The 20,926-nt window shown below is 40.2% G+C and overlaps 1 protein-coding gene across 1 annotated transcript in view; it reads left to right on the top strand.

Moving 5' to 3' along the window:
- The first annotated feature begins 14,463 nt into the window (after window positions 1–14,463).
- LOC122741712 (GDNF-inducible zinc finger protein 1-like) overlaps window positions 14,464–20,926 on the top strand; it is a 43,848-nt gene continuing 37,385 nt past the window's right edge. Inside the window, exon 1 of the mRNA XM_043985439.1 lies at window positions 14,464–14,596. The gene's annotated coding sequence lies outside the window, so the exon portion shown is untranslated. The remainder of the gene's footprint in view (window positions 14,597–20,926) is intronic.

The raw sequence follows: 20,926 nt of genomic DNA, 5'->3' as shown, positions 1-20,926 counted from the left end.
CTGCTATTATAGAAGCTTGGTCTATGGAGCGGGCACGAGCCATCTTTTCTCTCTCTTTGGCTACTGCCAGGTCCCTGTTATTAAAAATCTTAAAAGCAATATCAAGGAGTTGTGAGGATGGGATCTGGGGACCCCAGTCTAACTTCTGGAGTTCTCTCCTAATATCAGGAGCAGACTGGCTGCAACATGGGTGGAGATGGGGAAAAGGAGATGGGCATAGGCTACTGCAGATTAGGTAAAGCAGATGGGAGTGACTGCTGAATGGAAAGAAATAGGAGAATAGAGGACGTATTGGGGCTCCCCCAGATTGTGACAGGGGTTGTGGAGACCGCTCTTGGGTAGGGTGAATAGAGGAATACTGAAATCCACTCCCAGTATGGCCAGAGCTCGGCTGTGGAGGGCACAGGGGATTGGTTCTGAGATCAGCTGGTAGACAAAGAGGAGTCTCAGTCACAGAGCACTGGCAAGGGGTAGACACACAAGCACAAAAGTTCTTACCCAGAAACATGGAGTCCGAGGGTCTGACCGTGGTTTGGCTGTCTAAGCTGAGCTTTTGGCGAGGGAGGGAGACCCAGGCTGCCCGTCCACTGTCACATGCAAAACCTCTCCCTCTCTGTGACTCAACCAGGAGGTTGAGAGGGAGAGGGAGAAAAGAAACCAAGAAGGGAGAGTCCTACCTCCAGGTTTTGTGTGTGCCAAGCGTGGTCCAGATGTCTGACTGAGTTTTTGGCAAGGGAGGGAGACCCAGGCTGCCCTCCTCTCTGTGACTCGAATGGGAGGTTGAGTCAGGTGGGAGAGGGAGAAAGGAAACCAAGAAGAGAGGTTCCCACCCCCCAGTTTTGTGTGCCAAGAGGAAAGAAGGAATTTCCTTTCTCCCCGTACAGGCCACCAAAATGTTATGGGGGAAATGGGGTACAGGGTTTGGGTTAGGGGTAGGGGTTCTTAGGAATTCCTCTTTAAAGAATTACACCCTCTTGCACACAAAAGCAGTTAGAATAAGATGGTAGTTTATTTAGGGGCAAGGGAAGGGAAGGGAAACCAAGAGAAATCCTTGGACTTCTCTTGGGGAGAAAGGCACAAAGCATGTGGCTCTGAAGTACCAATCTCCTCGAGCAGGAGACTGGCAGGTACTTTTATAGAGGACTGATGGGGGTAGGAGTTGACCATTTGACTGTGGAAAGTTCCTTTACTGAGGGAGGCCCATCCCCCACTGGTGGTAGCTGGGGGAATTGGGTGAGGGGTGGCTACAGATCTCTCCAGCCATCTCTCTCTTCGGGACACAAAGGCTGCAGCCACACCCAAACTTATCTCCCCAGGGGTAAGGGAGATCAGAATGAAAGGTGGAGGTCACAAAGCTAGCTCAGTCCAAACTGGTTTCACTTATCTCTCTAGGCTTATCTGTCCTCTGGTTTAGTTTCTCAAGGAGAAGATTCCTTGATGTGCCCCAGAGAACTTCTGGGGTGCTCTGTGCCCTCAACAAGTTAATGGTGTTTTATGGCCAATGTGAAGTACCACTTGGAGAAGAACTTTTATAATAATGGTATAAAAATGGTATAAAGTTATAAAATCTTTATTTCCTTTTATACCTCCTGAAATTTTTGGTTAATTTCACCTCACCAAAACATCCCATTGTGATGGGTGTAGTGAGACAAGGGACCTCAAGAAACTTGAAACCATAACCCCTAAGGAATCCTTAAAGTTTAGAAATTAAAACCCAAATGAAAAACAGCTCTGCCCCCCCACCCCCACCCTCTCACTTCAGGAATATGGTATGGATGAGCAAGAAGACCCTGGTACACTGATAAGGTCAGCAAGGAACAAAGATGATACGCAAGATATGGATGGGTGACTGATATCCCATTATTCAAACTCTGGACACCCCCTCCCCAGTTGTTTTGTCTTTCTTTGTTTGTAAACATATAAAGAGATCAGCTCTTTTTTTACTCAGGGAGACAGTCTCCATAGTGACTCTGTCTCCTGGCCAAATGTTCCTCCCCCCTAATAAATTGTTTTATTTTACAAGATTTGCAGTGAGCCTCCACTTCTTTGTGTGAGCTAGTCCTCCAAAATCAGATGGACAGTTCCCCCTGCCCTTCCCCCCTGACAACACCATGGAATATAAAATTTTACTTAAGACCATTAAACTCTACTTTGATAAGAAGCCATAGGAAGAACATGTAAATCCTTCTCCTCCTCAGTCCATCTATTTGTGAATCATCTAAATACAGTTTAATCTATAACCTGATTTAGTTTACATATTGTTTGACAAAATTTGTTTCCTTAGGAGATATAGGAGATTATAGCCAGATTGAACAAAGTTTGAAGTTTTATGACATTGAAGAAAGCATGGAAAGAAAGCATGGAAGAAAGCAACTATCTTCTCTTTAACTTTTTATGGGCAAGAAGAACGTACAAAATTGTGAAATGTAGTTTAAACTGTTACCTATAGAGTTTATTTGATGAATTTTGTTTCCATAGGGGAGGTATGAGATTATAATTCTGTTTAACTAACTTTGTTGAACTTTTATGACATTGAAGGAAGTATAGGATTATGTATCTATCTTCTCTTTAATTTTTATGGCCTAAGAGGAATGTACAAAATTGCAAAAAGTAAAAGAATTGTTTCTCTGACATAATTTTTCCTATAAGAAGCCTTGTGGGAATCCTCAGAGTTATTCGAGTTTTCTCTGTGATCTGAACCTCTACTTCATCATAATCATAAAACCTAGGTTTTTATTTCTATCATTTATGCATTTTGATAAGTATAAATTTGGCAGTAGGGTCACTAGATGGCCTAGTGGATAGAGCACCAGGTCTTGGGCCTTGAATCAAGAAAACTGCAGTTCAGATTTACTAGCTATGTGACCCTAGGCAAATCACTTAACCTCTGCTGTAATCCACCAAAGGAGAAAATGTCAAACCACCCCAATATCTTTGCCAAGAAAACCCCATGGACATCCTTGGCATGCTATGGTCCACAGGGCCCACAAAGACAGATATGACTGAAAAAAATAACATTTGGCAGCAGTTACCCACCACACAATTTCAAAGAGGAGATATTTTTCCAATAATAAAAATAACTAATTTATACACCCTAATTTAAAGTTTACAGAGTGTTTACATTTACTATTCAAGTAACAACTCTAGGAGGTAGGTCCTATTATTATTCCCATTTTATTTATGAGAAAACTGAGCCATGCAGAAGTAACTTACCCAGATTAATGCATCTAGGGATTCCTGACTTTCTCTACACCGGGCCTTCTTAAAATTCTTCTACTTGGGACCCCTTTTTGCCTGAGAAAATTTTACATAACCCCAGGTATATAGGTGTATAAAATAGGTAAACATAACCTTTTACTGTTGCCAATTTTTTTTTGCAACCCCTTCATTCAGTTATATGATCCCATATGGGGATATGACTCACAGTTTAAGAAGCTAGGCTCTACACCATCTAGCTTCCTCATACCTTTGATGGAAGTTTCAGAAAGGCAAATTGATGGTTGGTGCCAAGAATCACATCCTAACAATTAGAGCAATCCAAAAGTGGAATAGGGTCCCTAAAGAGGCGATGGAGTCTCCTTCAGTTGGGGAGGAAGGGGAGGGTGTCTTAAAATGGAAACCAGGTTACTACTTATCCATTGCATTTTAGAAGGGATTGTCACTCAGGACTGGGTTAGACCAGATGATTTCTGAGGTATCTTCCTATTCTAAGGGTCTGTGAGAAGTTAAGTTTGAGTAGAGGATATGGATGTGAGGTAGTTGGGCAATAAGACTAGGAAAATCATGTTGGATAGAAGAATGAAGAGACTGGAAGAAGGTAAACTGATTAACAGGGTCTACAACTCACTCTGTGTGACCTTTCTGGCTCTCAGTTTCTCCAACTATAAAATAAAGAGTTTGCCCACTAAAGTATTCTGTGCTTTTAGATGATCCTGGGTTGTTGTGAGGTTACTACAATAGCCTAGGTGGAAAGACCTTATAAGGCATATAATCTGACCTGTATGTGTGCAAGAATTCCTTCTGCAACACATTTGACAAGTGACCTCAGCCAGACTTTGCTTGAAGACCTCTCATGAGGGTAAACCCATTACCTCCTAGAGCAGTTCATCCCACTCTTGAATTATCATAATTATTAGGAAGTTTTTCATCACATCAAAGGTAGGTGGCTCAGTGGATAGAGCCCTGGGCCTGGAGTCAGAAAGACCTGAGTTTAAATCCCCTCTCAGACACTTTCTAACTACGTGATCATGGGAAAATCGCTTAACCTCTGTTCACCTCAATTTCCCCATCTATAGTTTGAGAAATAATAGCACCTATCTCCCAATTTTGTTTTGAAAACAACATGAGATAACATTTGTAAGGCACTTTGTAAAAATTAAAGTGTTATATAAAGGCTCATTGTAGATGTTGTTATCATTGCTCCTACTTCTGGCATCTGGGGCAGAGTAAAAATCAAATCACTTTTCAAGGTGACAGATTTTCAGGAAAAACAGTGAGAGGAGAGAGAGAGAGAGAGAGAGAGAGAGAGAGAGAGAGAGAGAGAGAGAGAGAGAGAGAGTGAGTGAGCACTTACAATGTGCCAGGCACTATGCTAAATGCTGCAACTGCAAATACAAACAAAAAAAGAAGACTGTGCCTGCCTTCAAGGAATTTACATTCTAATAAGGAACACAACACAAGCTGGGGGGTAGAGAATAAAAAATTTCCTGCCAATGCAGGAAATTCCAGAGAACCAGGAACAGAGAAACAAGCTAAAGATAACTCAAATGAAAGGTCTAGGTAGGGACTCACTGAGAGTATCATGTCCTTCCTTAAGTCTTCAACCAATCTTCATATCATATAATTTCATCTAGTCTCTTTATCATTCTGGTTGCCTTCTTTGGATGCTCTATGGGAAGATTCCAAACCTGAAGTCCTGAAGTCCATACATTTGGTTTTTAAAATATCTATTTTGATAACTATATTTCAATATTATTAGTTGTCTTTGTAATCCTATGTATTTTACTTTATTTATTTAAAAAGAGAATACTGAGAAGGGGTCCATAGATTTCACCAAATTACCAAAGGGGTTCATGACACACACAAAAAATTAAGAACCATTGTCCGGGCAGCTAGGTGGCGCAGTGGATAGAGCACCAGCCCTGGAGTCAGGAGTCCCTGAGTTCAAATCTGACTTCAGACACTTAACACTTACTAGCTGTGTGACCCTGGGCAAGTCACTTAACCCCAATTACCTCACTAAAAAAAAAAAAAGAACCATTGTCCTTTAGCTTAACAATATCTTTTCTAGAATGGGAAGGACAGAAGTTAAGAATTATAATGTGGTCCTGAATTAATGTAGTGTCATTGGGAATTCAAAGGGACAATGCAGAGGATAGAAACTTGGGGAATGACTTATGTGAGAAGCAAAGGAAAGAATCTCAAAGATGAATCCCAGGTTCTGAACCATTACCAGAAATGTAGAAGAGAGGCTAAAAAAAAAATTTGGTTTGAAACTATATGAATTTGAAGGGCAAATGGAATATCTAGGTGGAAACCTTCAGGAGTCAGCTAAAAGTATGGATCTGGAGCCTTGCCAGTTTACACTGAAGTTACAGCACCCTATATAGTAAATCAGCTTGAAACATGTGCATCTGTGAGGAATATCACTCCAATAACTTCTGGAACTTAGCGTTGGTGATGTGTCAAAGGCTCATTTGTTGTCATTCTCTTGAGAATGGGCCATCCCTTGTCTAGTTGGTGGATGACCACAAAATGGAGGCTCGAAGGCCTTGTTATGCAGGCCTTTTTATCTCCTCTCATGCCTAACGCTAAATGGCCCCTCCCTTTTTCAAGGATTACAATCTACACAAGACACAGTATTCTCACCACTTTAACTTTCCAATGGGAAAAATCTATGACTTTCCCAGACATAAATATCTCAATCTTAATACTAACCCTCACCTGGGGATACATTTTCACAAATGGTTCTTAATTAGCTTTTAAATTGATTCATACTGAGAGGAGACAAAAACCCCCATTTCCTCACAGTATTCTACCCAAAGTCTGAACTCTGATTAATACAGAAAGCTATACTAACAATTCCAGGATTTATTAACTGAGTGGTACCAGGAATGTGCCCACTGACTCAATAATTGGGACTCAAGAAGAAAGAAGGCCAAAGTACAGAGCTCGTTCATTCTTTCAAAAGAAGGTACATATTCACTGGTGCAGCCAGGACATGTGACACACAGAGGCAGAAAGTCAAGCAGTTTTTATACCTTCTTGCAAACAAGTACAGTGGTTAATATGTGGCTGTTAGATTGAAACCAGATGGTTGGCTACACAATTCTCCTTCAGAGCAGGACCCCCTGACTCTAGGGTCCCAACAATAGGTCATTCCTTTATTCTTTAAGGAGTCAAACCTCTGATTTCTCAACATAGCCGGAGCTAAATTTTACGACTACAAAACAATGTTGAAATGTTTGAATGACTCTTCCTGAGCAGAACATCTTTAGAGCTAGGGGCTGGGGGGGGGGGGTCGGGGGGGGGGGTCGGAGTGGAAATCATAAGATCTGAACATCAGGCTATCAGTCATTCTTCTCATTAACAATGACCCTTTCAGAGATCTGGGGCACAGAAAATTAGCCTCCAACTAACCTATCAGTGCTGTTATTGGCAAGGGAGGCAGTTCAACATTTCAGAATCAAACAGGATTAATCAAATTAGTCCTCCTCCTCCAGTCTGGAATAAAGCTGGGGCACTTTTGCTAGGTCCTGAAGCAGCTGACTCTTCAGTTGACTACTCTGAAATGTTGCTCCATCCAGTCCTGCTCTTGATGCTCTTGGGATTACAGAGAGGATCGGCTACATCATTTAAAGAGTGTTTTGGTTATGCACTAACCCTCTGGAAGGAGATTTTGTGGTTTGGGTTTCTTTCTCAGAATCTGAATCCTTAGCATCTGAAAAAAAGGTTTAGGTTTGTTTTGTTTTGGTTTGGTTTGGTTTGGTTGAAACCCATCAAAGCCACAACTGCTTAACTATTTCTGCTGATAGTTTGGCTCCAAAACATTAAGCTTCTCTGAACAAACAATTACTGTTAGCTCCTACACAGCCAAACAGCCATTGTTGATTTAAAAAATGATTAATCCTGTGTTTGCAGAATTAAAGATGCTTAAATCAGGTCTGTCATCATGGCTGCCAAAGAGCCACGGGGGCTCAGTTTTTACAACCAGATGCTCATTCTATCCCTGATTTGATGCCAGCTTTGAGATGAGGCAATTGGTTCCAGGAGCTGCCTAAGCCCAGCATTATTTTCCAGAAGATGCAGATGTGAACCTATGGCTAAAATACTATTGATATGTAAAGACTTTTGTTGCAAGATAAAAAAGCCAGTCATTTCTAAGCTTGTTGTTGATGAAGGAGGTCAGATATATGACTCATATTACTGAAGGTCTCTATTTACAAGTATAGTTTTGACAACAGAATAAACCCATTATGCTTTGCACCATGCAACAGAAATATTGTGGAAAGGACCATGTCAATCGATTTTGTATAGTGAATCTGAATTTCAGTGTCCTAAGAGAGCTGGAGAGTTAAATCATTTTGTAAAGCAGTAAGTAACTCTTCCCTCCTACCTTCCCACATCTTTTCTCCTTTGGCGTTTTAGGTAAATCCAGACATTTATAAATTGAGTTGGTTTAAAATGAGTTTTGCCTGTATCAGATTGCTACATTCTGCATGTGTGTAGGCATGGGTAAGGGAATGGGGGAAAGGGAGTGGGATAGAGAGAAGTCCTATAAAAGTACATAGTCATGCATCTCTGTTCTCAAGGACCTCTGGTGGAAGGGTTAGGAAGTGTCTACTTCATTTTTAGGAGGTGGGAAGAGACACTGTATCCCTCCATTTTCCTCCACTAATATACATCTACAAATCTGTAAATCTGTTTTGTAAATGACTATCTCAGGCAGTCCCAGTGTTTTTTAATTTACATCTTGAAGAGTCACAGACTTTCCAAGCCACTGGGAAATTAAGGGATTTGCCCAGTGTCCAACAACCAGTATATGTCAGAGTGAGACCATGAATCCATGTCTTCCTTACTGCAAAGGCCAGCATTCTTTCCTTGACATCAGGCTGTCTCTTCCCACTTCAAGAAGCCTCCAATCTGTTATGTTCCTACTATTTGAATAGTGTTATATTTAACTCTGTAGGCAATTTGCCTTATAAGTGGGGGAGTCATCTAAATGATCTCTAAGGTACTTTCTTGTTCTGAAATACTTCAGTTTCTGCTTCTGAAATCCTTCCTTCCTTCCTTCCTTCCTTCCTTCCTTCCTTCCTTCCTTCCTTCCTTCCTTCCTTCCTTCCTTCCTTCCTTCCTTCCTTCCTTCCTTCCTACCTTCCTTCCTTCCTTTCTACCTTCCTTCCTTCCTTCCTCAGTCTAGTGGCCCTCTGCTCACCACATTTGTGTGGGACACCTAAATGACTTTAACTCTACAATTCACAACTCCAGAATCCAAATGACCCACCAGCCTCAGCTTTCCTGGGGAGGAAAGACATCAGGTATGCACCAACACCTTTAGTTGGTCTTGACTTTTCAAATAACAATAGGTAAATGAGGCCTCCATTAGCTTCAAAATTTTAATTCTCTAGGCCTCAGTTTCCAAATCTGTAAAATAAGATGGTTGGCTTACATGATTTCTAAGGTCCTTTCTGACCATTAATATTGGAACCCACGATCTATGGAATAGTTCACATGATAACAATGACTCATATTTACATAGCTTTAATGGGTACAAAGTATGTTGTTCACAACAAACCTGTGAAATAGGACATTTTTGAAAATTCTGAACTTAATGAGCCCTTTTCCCACCAAAAAAGGACATTTCCAAATACAGAGTAAAAAAGAAAATGAGGATTTCATATTAAATATCTATAATGCATAGATTATTTTAAAAATCATAACAAATGCAACACTTTCCTTCAAAACTATCTTGCTTCTGTTTCCTCTTATCCTTATTTCAGTTTGTTTTCTGCATTAAAAATATTGCAATTGCCTTCTTTTATTAATTTTATTTTTTGACAACCTTTGTTTGGTACCCTCATAATCCCTTTTCCTTAACTGCAAAAAGAAACACAGTTCTTTAAAAAGAAAAAAACAAATAAGCATGGTTGAGCAAAATAAATCCACGCATTTGCTATTTGAAAAAATGTATCTATAATTCTGCACTTTGAGCCTAGCACTCCTCTGTCAGGGAGTGAGAAGCAAGCTTCTTCACCAATTCTCTGGAATTGTGATTGATTAGTGATTACACTGATCAGAGTTATTAAGTCTTTTAAAGTTGCTTTTCTTCTGATTGTTATTACTGTATAAATTGTTCTCCTGGCCATCAATTCATGCAAGTCTTCCCAGGTTTCTCTTGAAATCTTCACTTTTGTCATCAATATTTCATTACATTAATTTACTGTAATTAGTTTAACAATTTACAGGCATCCCTTTAGTTTCTCTGATACAATAAAAAGTACTGCTATAAGTATTTTTGCACTAAGGAGTCTTTCCACTATTTCTTTCAATCAATTAACGGATATTTACTAAGCATCTCTTATATTCAAATCACTGTACTAGGTATAGAGGATATAAATAATGAATGATAACTGCAGTTTACTGAGAACTTACTGATCTTCACCTATTCTCCATTCTCAGGTCAATGAATTGCCTGGGGTTGGCCAATCTTTGTCAATTCTAGACTATTGATTGGTTTTATGGATATCCCCTAAATAAACTATCCCCTCCCAAAGATTCCTAAGCTTATTTCCTGGACTTTAAGTTATTATGTAAAAAGGTTCACTTACATTAAGTAGTTTCTCTCTGTGAGAAACTTACTTTTCCCAAGGGCAGTCTCAAAACTCCCTCTGTTCTGTTACCCCATATAAAGCCTGTCCTCGGTCTTCATCTTTAGGTGTTCCTAGGAATCTGATATGTGATACTCTGCTCCTCTGCCCTGATTAAGGACCTAAATTCTCCTAGATTGATTTTTTTCTTTAATTTTCAGGTTGACAGTTACAATCACATCCCACAACTTATTCAGCCAATTCCTCAACTGATGGACATCCCCTCAGTTTCCAATTCTTTGCCACCACAAAAAGCTGCTATAAATATTTTTGTATAAATAGGTCCTTTCCCTTTTTTTTTTTGGATTATTGGAATATATCCATAGTAGTGGTATTGTTGGACTATGGACTACTGGGGGCAGCTAGGTGAGGCAGTGGATAAAGCACCAGACCTGGATTCAGGAGGACCTGAGTCCAAATCTGGCCTCAGACACTTGACACTAGCTATATGACCCTGGGCAAGTCACTTAACCCTCATTGCCCTGGGAAAAAAAAAAAGACTGTGGACTATGGACTAGTAGTCCCTGCTAATAAAGTGACTTTGCTTGTAGTAGGTACCTCAATTTGCCTTTATTGAACTTTTTTGTGACAAGTATGAGTTGGAACCTCACAGTTGTTTTAACTTGCATTTTAAAAATATTTCATTATTGGTGATTCCAAGCATTTTTTTTTTTTTTGCGGGGCAATGGGGGTTAAGTGACTTGCCCAGGGTCACACAGCTAGTAAGTGTCAAGTGTCTGAGGTTAGATTTGAATTCAGGTACTCCTAAATCCAGGGCAGGTGCTTTATCCACTGCACCACCTAGCCGCCACCCCCCCACCCCCCAGTATTTTTTAATGTGGCTCTTGATAATTTGGAATTTTTTGAGAATTACCTGCTCATATCCTTTGACCATTTATCTTTTGGAGAATGGGTGTCATTCTTATTTATTTGAATCCATTCCTTGTCCATCTGGGATATGTTTATCTAAAAAACTTGCTATAAAAATTTCTTTTCAGAACTAACTGTGAACAGTTACATTTTAATTTGAATTTATTTGGTTTTGTTTGTGTAAAAACTTCAATTTTATGCAATCAAAATTATCTATCTTGTGTTTAATGATCATTTCTATACCTCATCTGGTCATGAATTCTTCCTCTATCCAGAGTTGTAAAAAGTATTGTTACGGGGAAATAGGTGGGGGATTTGGAATAGGGGTTTGGGATAGGGTTAGGGGGTAGGAATTTGGGGTTCTTAAGAATTCCTCTTTAAAGAATTACATCCTCTTGCACACAAATCCAATAGAATAAGATAATAATTTATTTAGGGGCTGGGGAAGGGAAACCAAGAGAGAAATCCTTGGACTTCTCATGGGGAGAAGGCATAGCACAGAGGCATGGCTCTGAGATACCTATCTCCTCTAGCAGGAGACAGGCAGGTACTTTTATAGAGGACTGATGTGTGTGATCATCTGACTGTGGAAAGTTCCCTTATTGGGGGAGGACCATCCCCCACAGGTTGTGGCTGGGGGAGTTGGATGAGGGATGGCTGCGGATCTCTCAAGCCATCTCTCTCCTCCTCCAGCCACAAAGGCAGCAACCACACCTAATCTTATCTCCCCAGGGGTGGGGGAGACTGGAATGAAGGATGGTGGTCCTGGAACTAGCTCAGTCCGGATCTGCTGCCACTTATCTCTTTAGGTGTGTCTGTCCTTTGGCTTCATTTCTCATGGAGAAGGCTCTTTGATGTACCCCAGAGAACTTCTGGGGTGCCAGGCCCATAACAGTATTTTCTTCCTTGCTCCTCTAATCTTATATGAGAAACGAGCATGCAAGTGGAACCTAAAGCCAAAGGAAAGAGTTCACAACCCATCTAGAAGTTTGCATATTTATACCAATTACACAAAGGGAGGAGGAGGTACCAGAAATCACCTAAAAGGGGAGTGGCATGGGAGGGATAAAGGTGCAGTAAAGTGGGAAAAGGATAAAACCCCTCCTGAAGGGGAGGAACAAGGGAATAGCAGAAGCAATGCTCTTTTCCCTTGGGAACTAACTGTTAGGCAAGGAAGATTTGAAGGTCTGCTATCTACAAGGGTCTCAGCTACACAAGTAGTTTCTCAGTCTAGTGCAGACTGACTGACACCTGTCTTGACTCCCACAGACACACAGGAAGTCCAGTTTGGGATGCAAGCAACAAATTATGTCAATTAGAGGGGGTGGGGGGCTTCATCCTTGACACATTCAGGCCTCCTGAGGTAAGTGTTTCTGAGAAATACGAAAAATCAAAAAGACAAGTTCAGGGAACCCCTTTATAGTAATTGCATTTTTGAAGAAAAATATAATACTGTATTAAGCACCTTAGACACAAGGCCACCATAGACATTTTTAAAAAAGTATTATTTTTCTAAATCCAAGTATTTCTAGAGAGAGAAATGTTCAAACTGACATCATCCCTCACCACTTCATGTTTTGCACATCTCTCACAAATTAGGACAACAGTTATAGGAATCTTGAACTAGGAAAAAGTCACAAAATGTTTAAACTGTAAAGAAAATTACACAACCACCTGAGACTTTCCTTATACATAGGGGAGGTATAAGATTATGATTCTGTTTAACTTACTGTTTAACTCACTAATGGTTTTGACTAACCATTAAAAACAGTTTGGGGTTAAGATACTACTTCCTATAATAGTCCTGTGATAACTTTCTTACCACCTTTTCCTTTAGAAGAGCAGCCACCTAACACGCTAGAATCTGCAAAATCAATCTTGAGTCTAGTTACCCGTTTTACCTGGCTAGCTTCCTAGTTTTGCCCCACATGGATCTCCCTTTTCTGCCACTGTTCTTTGATGTGTAAATCATTATCTTTCCTACTTATTTAGCCCAAACCAGAAGTAATCATAGGGACCACTTCCTCCCTCTGATTAATACCTAATGTCTTCAGGAGATGAGGAGAAGGGACACTGCCCTTAGATGAGCCAGTGGCCCAGTCACTTCTGGGAGATGGGGAAGGTAATGATTTTTAAGCAGAGTTGTCATCACTTTGTTGTTGTCACTGTTTAACCTCCCTTAATCCCTATACTTGAGATTTTTAGGCTTTGTTCTTGATATGTACATCTTCCTAAAGGGGAAAAATCTGGAAAGGATATTAGATTAAATCAAGAAATATTATTTCTTGATGTTGTCTGATGAACTAAAAGTGAGATTTTAAAATATGCTTCCATTTATTCATTTAACTGCTGTTTCTGAGAAAGTATACTATTTTATACATTCTGTAGTTATTATAAATAAAACAAACAAAATGGCCATTTTGGAGCCAAATAGAAAAGAAATGGACCAAAAAAACCCACCCAAAACAACAACAACAACAAAAAACACCTTACCACAAGAATACAGTATTTCCCCAGCCCAGCAAACAATGGAAAAAAATAAGGGAGAGGACAGATAATGTTTGCTATATTCCTCACCTGTGGTCCCTCGTCTTTAGGATTTAAGGCTGAAGAGAAAGTCAAGAGACAGTGTGGGGGGCAGCTAGGTGGTGCAGTGGATAAAGTACTGGCCCTGGATTCAGGAGTACCTGAGTTCAAATCCAGCCTCAGACACTTAACACTTACTAGCTGTGTGACCCTGGGCAAGTCACTTAACCCCCATTGCCCTGCAAAAAAAAAAACAAAAACAACAAAAAAAAGAGAAAGTGTGCTTTCCAGGCACTGTGCCCTGCTCTCAGGCTAATGGGAGAGAAGACATGTTAATAGCCATCTACTATCGTGTTGGAGAAATTGGAGATTATACCAGAGCACCAGCTAGGGTCAGCTAAGTGGAGCAGGGAGTCCGTTCAAAAATGACCCCGTACATTTACTAGCGGGTCACTTAACATCTGTCTGCCTCAGTTTCCTCATCTGTAAAATGGAAATAGAACCTAGCTCCCAAGAATGTTGTGAGAATCAAAGTAATATATGTAAATAAATAGCACATAGTAGGCGTTTATTTACTTAAGGGACGGAAAACTTGGACAAGTCATTCTTCTGTCAGCTGGCCTGTTTCCTCCCCTTCTAAAGAAGGAGGATGGCCTTCTTATGCTCCCAAACTGTACTGTGTCCGGCGCTGCTAGTCGGGCTCACAGGTCCCGGCTATTCTTATCCCGCGCCCAACAACCACGGCAACCCATGGCAACCTCTAAGCCAATCGGAACGGTAACGGTTATTTGGCGCAGACGCAGTTAAAGGTGTTCCAGCCTGCTGGGTCTCCGGGGCCTGGGGATGCATGCATACCATCACCCAATTAAGGCCAATGAGAGTCAAGAAAAGTGACAGCGGGATAAGAAGGGGGGGGCGGGGGGGTGCAGGTGGGAGGAGGACGCTTGCAACGGAATGTAGAGCTGGTCACCGGTCACGTGACGTGAGCTCGCTGTGCCATGTGATCTCTGCCGTCGGCTGTTTTCAAGGCCCCTTCTTCGGCTGTAATTGAGGGGACCAGAGTGATCGGTGGCGCTAAGAAAATTGTCAAACTACCAGCCTCGGACCCCTGCCACCCCTGCCGCCTTAGCCCTCGGGCTCCCCGAGCAAGGCAAAGGGACAGGGGCGGGGCGGGGGCGGGGTGCGAGGTGTGGGGGGGGGGAGAGGGGGGAGAGCGCCCGAGCAGCCAATGAGCTATGAGCGCGGCGGGGACGGAGCCGCCCAGGTCGCTCCGCCCCGCCCCGCCCCTCGCCCTGCCCCGGGCCGCGTCCTAGCTGCAAGCAGTGCGGAGCAGGGTGAGTGTGTTTGAGGAGGCCGCTGGAACCAGTTGCCGGGCCTCGGGACCCTACCGCCTCAGGGGACACGGGGCGGGGTCGGTCCCTGCAATTTAATCTGATACCAGGGCCGGGGGAGAGGGGGCAAGGGGTGCGGAGTGGGACTTTGACTTTACTGTGAAGCTCTGAGAGGAAAGGGAGGCGCGGGGCTTTATCTGTACTTAGCTGATGACTCTCGGTGGAAAGCCCCGTAAGCTGGTTGCCTCGTTTTATTTTTTGGTTTGCACTTGATTTCATCATTTCAAGATATCTTACTCCCAGTATGGAATCTCCTTCCACTCTTGTGGGTCAGCGTATGTAATTTAATAGTGTTAAGAGAGTTGCCTGGAGGCAGTAAGAGGTTTAGTGAGCTGTCCATCAGCACAGTCAGTATGTGCCAGAGGCACGACTTGAATCCAGCTCTCCCTGACTCCAAGGCCATCTCTCTCGCACTATGACAATGCTTCTTTGTTGATGTCACTCACGTGTGGTTGACATATAACATGCAAAGCCATCTTTAGAGTTCTATATGAATGTCAGTTATTAACTATTAAAAGGAAACGAGTATATGTGGACTGTGTGTTCTTTAAAATACATGAAGGTTTTCGATGCGTTATACCAATGTGGACAGGTAGGTTGCACTGAAGACATCTATGGTTGGATGGGGTGTTTGGCTGAGAAGGGTTAACTTTCCAGATTGAACAGGTCAGGCAGAGTCAGTTCGGCGTGAGAAATTTTGAGCGAAACGGTATCAAGCATAGTTATGGAATAGAATAGTGGGCAAAGAAGATTGTTACGAAGTGCTGTTCAAGTAGCCATTCCTAACATTTTCTCAGGATGCTTCAAATCAGTCATGAAGTTTCTTACCAGAGAAGTAATTTGCATTCGTGCATTTTTCTTCTGGTATTTTGGGTGATTTTTCGTGGGTGTTTGCCCAGTCTCCATTATTAGATGTAAGATCCTTGTTGCAGCTTCTCACGGTAATCTATACTCCACAGGCTGTGGAGACTCTTGGTTATCTTAGTAATGAGAACACTAACAAATGTGATGTCATTTTTCAGTCTCATAATTTGGGTTTCATCCCTTTTATCCCACCTCCTTCCCCCTAGCATTACTTAATCACCTATTCTGTGCCAGGCACCATGCTTGATATTGGGAATACAAATGTGAAAGTTATATGATAATTTCCCCAAAAGAATTTACATTCTAACATGGGGCTGAGCACTAGAGAAAAGAGTTTTGGTGTGGGCAGTCAGTCATTGGGATTATGAGAGGAGCAAGTCAATAGCCACTCCCTTTTTAGGAGCAGTGGTGGCACAAAAATCCAGAGGCACTAAACTGGAAGGTGGTAAAGAAGAGGAAGGGGAGGGAACTTGATAAAATGCTGGGTTTCCTGGTGATTACCTAAATAGGATTAAAGCATGATCTGGGGACAGCTACATGTTTGAAAGTTAGGTGCCTTTTCAGGATAGAGTGCCAAAATTGTGTGGATTAATTTCCCTTAGTATATAGTTAGATAATAGAATGCTGTAATTAATGGGGATCATTCCACTAGGAAAATTTTGAGAATAAAAATAGTCACCCACCTTATCTGAGTGGTTTAGGTACAGTTCTATTTATAAGCAGAGGAATCACTTAGTTAGATAACCCTCCTAAATCTATGATTTTCCTTTGTTGCAAGAATATGCTTATGGCAATGATACTGGACCTTGTTTTTTCAACAGTTCTTAAACATTTCCAATTGTCTGAAAGGGTGCTAAATTTTTATTTTTAAATTTCAAAACCAAATTATTTTAAATTCATTTTTAAAACTTTGATATGTCATAAAGCACCTTTAGAATGAAAGGAAAGAATTGGAAAGACAGAATGGTATTATAACTTTCAAGGGTTTGAATTATTACTTCAGGAGGTTTTCTCACCGTAATTGGAAGTAGGTGGAAGAGTTTTTTTTGGGGGGGTGGTCAATGGGGTTAAGTGACTTGCCCATGGTCACACAGCTAGTAAGTGTCAAGTGTCTGAGGTCTGATTTGAACTCAGGTCCTCCTGAATCCAGGGCTGGTGCTTTATGCACTGTGCCACCTAGCTACCCTGGTCAGGCTGATTTTTGAAAATTATGTGGCTGAACATGTATGTATGAAACTTATGTATGTATATGAACTTAGCTATATATTCTTGATACTCATGGTGATACAATTTCTACATTTTTAAGTCTTAAAGAAATGTGAACCTTCCTCAAAATTAGACTGCATTTGCTTGCAACATTTTCCTTCCTTTCTTGTGAATTATGTTTGCATTTTTGTTTCATCAGTTAATAAATACATTAAGCACTTACCAAAAGTCAAACAGTCCCTGACCAAAGGAAGCTTACATGGTGGCTGTGAGTGGGGTGGGAAAAGTAACATGTAAACATATTATGTGAGTACAACTTTATACAAAGTAATTTAAAGTGTGTAGGGGAGCTAGGCATTAATAATAATAACGAAGATTATGATATCTATCATTTGTTTAGTGCTTTAAATTTTGCAAGCATTTGATAAATAACTAATTTTTTGCTCACAATAACCCTGGGAGATAAGATGCTATTATTTCTAAGACATGGAGATGAGAAGTGAATACTTTCCAAACATGGGGCAAAGATAGAGATGGGAGATGAATAACTTGTGTGAAGAACATAAAGAAGGCTAGGTTGGCTGGACCAAACATTTTATGAAGCTCAGTAGTGTATAATAAGCCTGGAAAGGCATAGTGGAGACTATTTGTAAAAGACTTTAAGTGCCAAACAGAGCAGTTTTTATTTTATCCTAGAGGCAATGAAGAAGATTCTTGAACTTACTGAGCAATGCTTATTGAACATAGTCTGACCTATGCTTTAGACACATCACTTCATTAGCTGTGTGGAGAGTAGGCATTAGAAAGGGGAGAGATTTATGACGGGAACACCAATTAGGAGGGTCTGAGCAAGGGTAGTGGTTATATGAATATAGAGAAGGGGAAATACATAAGAAAAGTAAAAGCCTCACAGTTATTAAAGAACTGGCTTTTACTAGTGGTAGTCTTTCATGGAATATCAAAATTCCCTGGTGGAATTGTTTATGTATGTGAGCATATTCCCAACTTGAAAGAATTAAATTCAATATAGAATTATTGTAAAATGACCATAAAAGGACTTCAAGATAAAATTTTATATCCCTTTCCTCAAACTCTTCCTCTGCGTGCTTTAGTTAGGCACTCAGTTACCAACTCCACAAATGTTGTTAGAACTAATTTGAATCAGTTGATCTGCAATCAAACATCTGCCTGTAAAACCAAAAAATCATATTAACATATGCAATTTTTTAATGAACAATCATAAGTAAAATCTTCTTTAACTTGTAAAGGGAAGTACACATAATAGTAGGATCCAAATTCCAAGGAAATCCACTACATCAAATCAAAAACTTTTCATTAATTTAGTTTAAAGATGTTTATGGATCTCTACATAGAACTGAAGTGTCTCAGTTTCACTGTTAGAGTAATCAGAGCTATCCAGCCACTTCTATTTGCATTTCACCCTACTACTGACTCATGACCTACATGGTTTCTCCCTGTTTAAGTATCCCTTTATTCATGGATGTAGTGTCAAAGGATCTGTAATTCTCTTTTATTTGCTCCAGTCCCCCAGACAGAGAAAGTGCTTCTGGCAAAATATCTAAGTGTTAATTTTGTCTCTTTCTTTTCTGTGAGTCTCTCTCTTCAGTTGTTCTCCCAACTTTATTCCCAATAAGTAAATACACTGCTTAGACAAATGTTAGTGGTTAAAAATGTTTAAGAAAAGTAAGCATTTCACACAAAGCTGGGTAAACAGATTTTCCTGTGTCCAGGCAGGGAGAGAAAGGAGGTACGGGATTATTGCTTTAGGATATGTAGTGCAAGGGGAGTTTCAGTTACATTGCTTCTGTCTTGATATACTTTGTGCCAATTGGCCCAAGCAACTTCAGGCTGGATGTCACCTCTGTCTTTTTTGCTGCCCTAACGCCATGTATATTCAGCCTATCCATTCAGAACCTGGGTTCCTCTTCAAAAGCCTATTTTCTAGACTTAATGAACTGTTGACTTTTTTTTTTTTTTTTTTTTTTTTTTTTAGTGAGGCAATTGGGATTAAGTGACTTGCCCAGGGTCACACAGCTAGTAAGTGTTAAGTGTCTGAGGCCGGATTTGAACTCAGGTACTCCTGACTCCAGGGCCAGTGCTCTATCCACTGCTCCACCTAGCTGCCCCGAACTGTTGACTTTTAAATGTTATCTTGAGGTATATCCTGTCATTATTCATCTTAAAAAGTGGTTTCCTTTCTGATTCATTGAAGAGACAATTTCCCATTTCAAAAGGATCATCTGGCTGCATCATTTATATTTAGTCTATTACTTCAGTGTTAGTACATTTATTTCAAATGTGTGAGTAGATGCTGGACTTTTTCTCCCTTCAGTAAAATATTTGCTGTTCTTAGCAAATTAATCAGTCAGGGTGTGCTGAGAATATTTGTTTTTAGTTCTAATTTTGTATTTTTTTCTAGTGACCGCAGGTCTAAATTACATGCAGGACATATTGTGGCAGTACATGCTACAATAATACATGTACAGTACATAGAATTAAATATACACAAAAAGGAATTCAGTAATAAAAATTGTTCTACATAATAACATGCATAAAAGTAATATCTGTGCAAAAAGACAAACAGAAGATTTTGTATAATAGAAAAGTGTTCCTAAGGTATGTAAATATACCATAATTACTGCATTCATCAATGAACACGTGTAATTGCACAAAAGGCACACTTTTCATAGGTGAATAGTAGTATTGTCTTACTACATGTGTGAGCACTTCAATGGTTTCCCCTGTAATATCACAAATTCATCTCTTCATAGGTCAAATGCTTCTAGGTCTTCTGTGACCTGCCCATCTTTCTGTCTCTATCCTGCTAGTTGATGAAAATTCTTATCAGAATTTATAGTTGTATATCCTTAAACCTGAATCTGCGGAAAGTTCGGGATATCTGATCTCCACAGTTTATGTTCTAGTCTGGCAATCCTCTGGGATTACTCTCATTTTGATTGATAACAGATTAAAGTGCTCCAAGTCTTCCTCACTTGAAATGTCTGCTTCTGAGCCATTTTGTGGTTCACACATTCTTTGAAAAACTAGATATGGAGTATTTTTCTATTAATTCTGTGTCACAAGAACACAGCATTTCTTAGTAAAACTCTGTTTTCTTGTTGAGGATTCAGACAGTAGACTCAGATATCATGCTGCCATGTATTTAGTCAGTGTTTTTGTGAGCTGAAGTTGGAGCTAATAATAAGACTGGTTGTCAAGGTCTTCAGTCTTCCCATTCTTAAGGTCTCAGAGACACACATCAAGAGGACATAATTCTTAACCAAACATCTCTCTGGTGTAATTCCTGATTGAGTTGTATATATTTACAAGTCATGTTGACTCTACCAAGATTCCTGTTCTGGTATTGGTGTTCTGAATAAGTTGTATAATTGGATTGTATAATTAAAATGTTATGGGTGTGGGGGCTTCTTGAAGGGTGGGGAGGTAAACTTCTAGATGTATAGGCAGGTAAGTGGCATAGTACAATAGTGGGTAGAATGCTGGGCTTTGAGTGTGAAACAAAGGTTAAATCCTACATCAGATACTAACTAGCTCTGTGACTCTGGCCAACTCAATTACTCTTTCTCAGCCTCAGTTTTCTCATCTATAATAGCACCTAGCTCAAAAGGTTGTTTGAGGATTAAATCTAATCATATAACAATTGAAAAGTGATTTCTTTGCAAAGCATAAAATGTTATATGCATGTTACCTGGTGGTCATATATGTTTTTTTATTATTATTCATAAGGAAAATCTAAACAAAACACATATGCAATTTGTAATCACTGAGGTTCAGTCTAACTGGGTACCAGAGTTAGAATTTTGGCATATAAAATTCCTAGAAATAATAGCATATTCAGCTTGAAGGAGATAAAGGATAAAGGTGATAAAAATATATTCCCAAAGTAAGCAGAATTCTATAACAATGAAATGCTTTAGTACTTTAAGAACAATAAAAGAATGCTTGAGCAGCTTTTCTCAAACCTTTTGGTCTCAGGACCTTTTTAAACTCTTAAAACTTACTGAAAAATCCCCCCTCTCCCCAATGTTGTGGGTTATATCTATTGGTATTTACCATCTTAGAAATGAAAATGTTTTAGTATTATTATGAAATAGTTTTGACCTTGCAGACCCCCTGAACTCAGAGACCCCTAGGAGACCATGGACCACATTGTGAATACTG

This window comes from Dromiciops gliroides, chromosome 2 (assembly GCF_019393635.1).
Source record: "Dromiciops gliroides isolate mDroGli1 chromosome 2, mDroGli1.pri, whole genome shotgun sequence".
NCBI lineage: Eukaryota > Metazoa > Chordata > Mammalia > Microbiotheria > Microbiotheriidae > Dromiciops > Dromiciops gliroides.
Note: the sequence above shows the minus strand (reverse complement) of the source record. Positions and strands in the feature narration are given on the sequence as shown.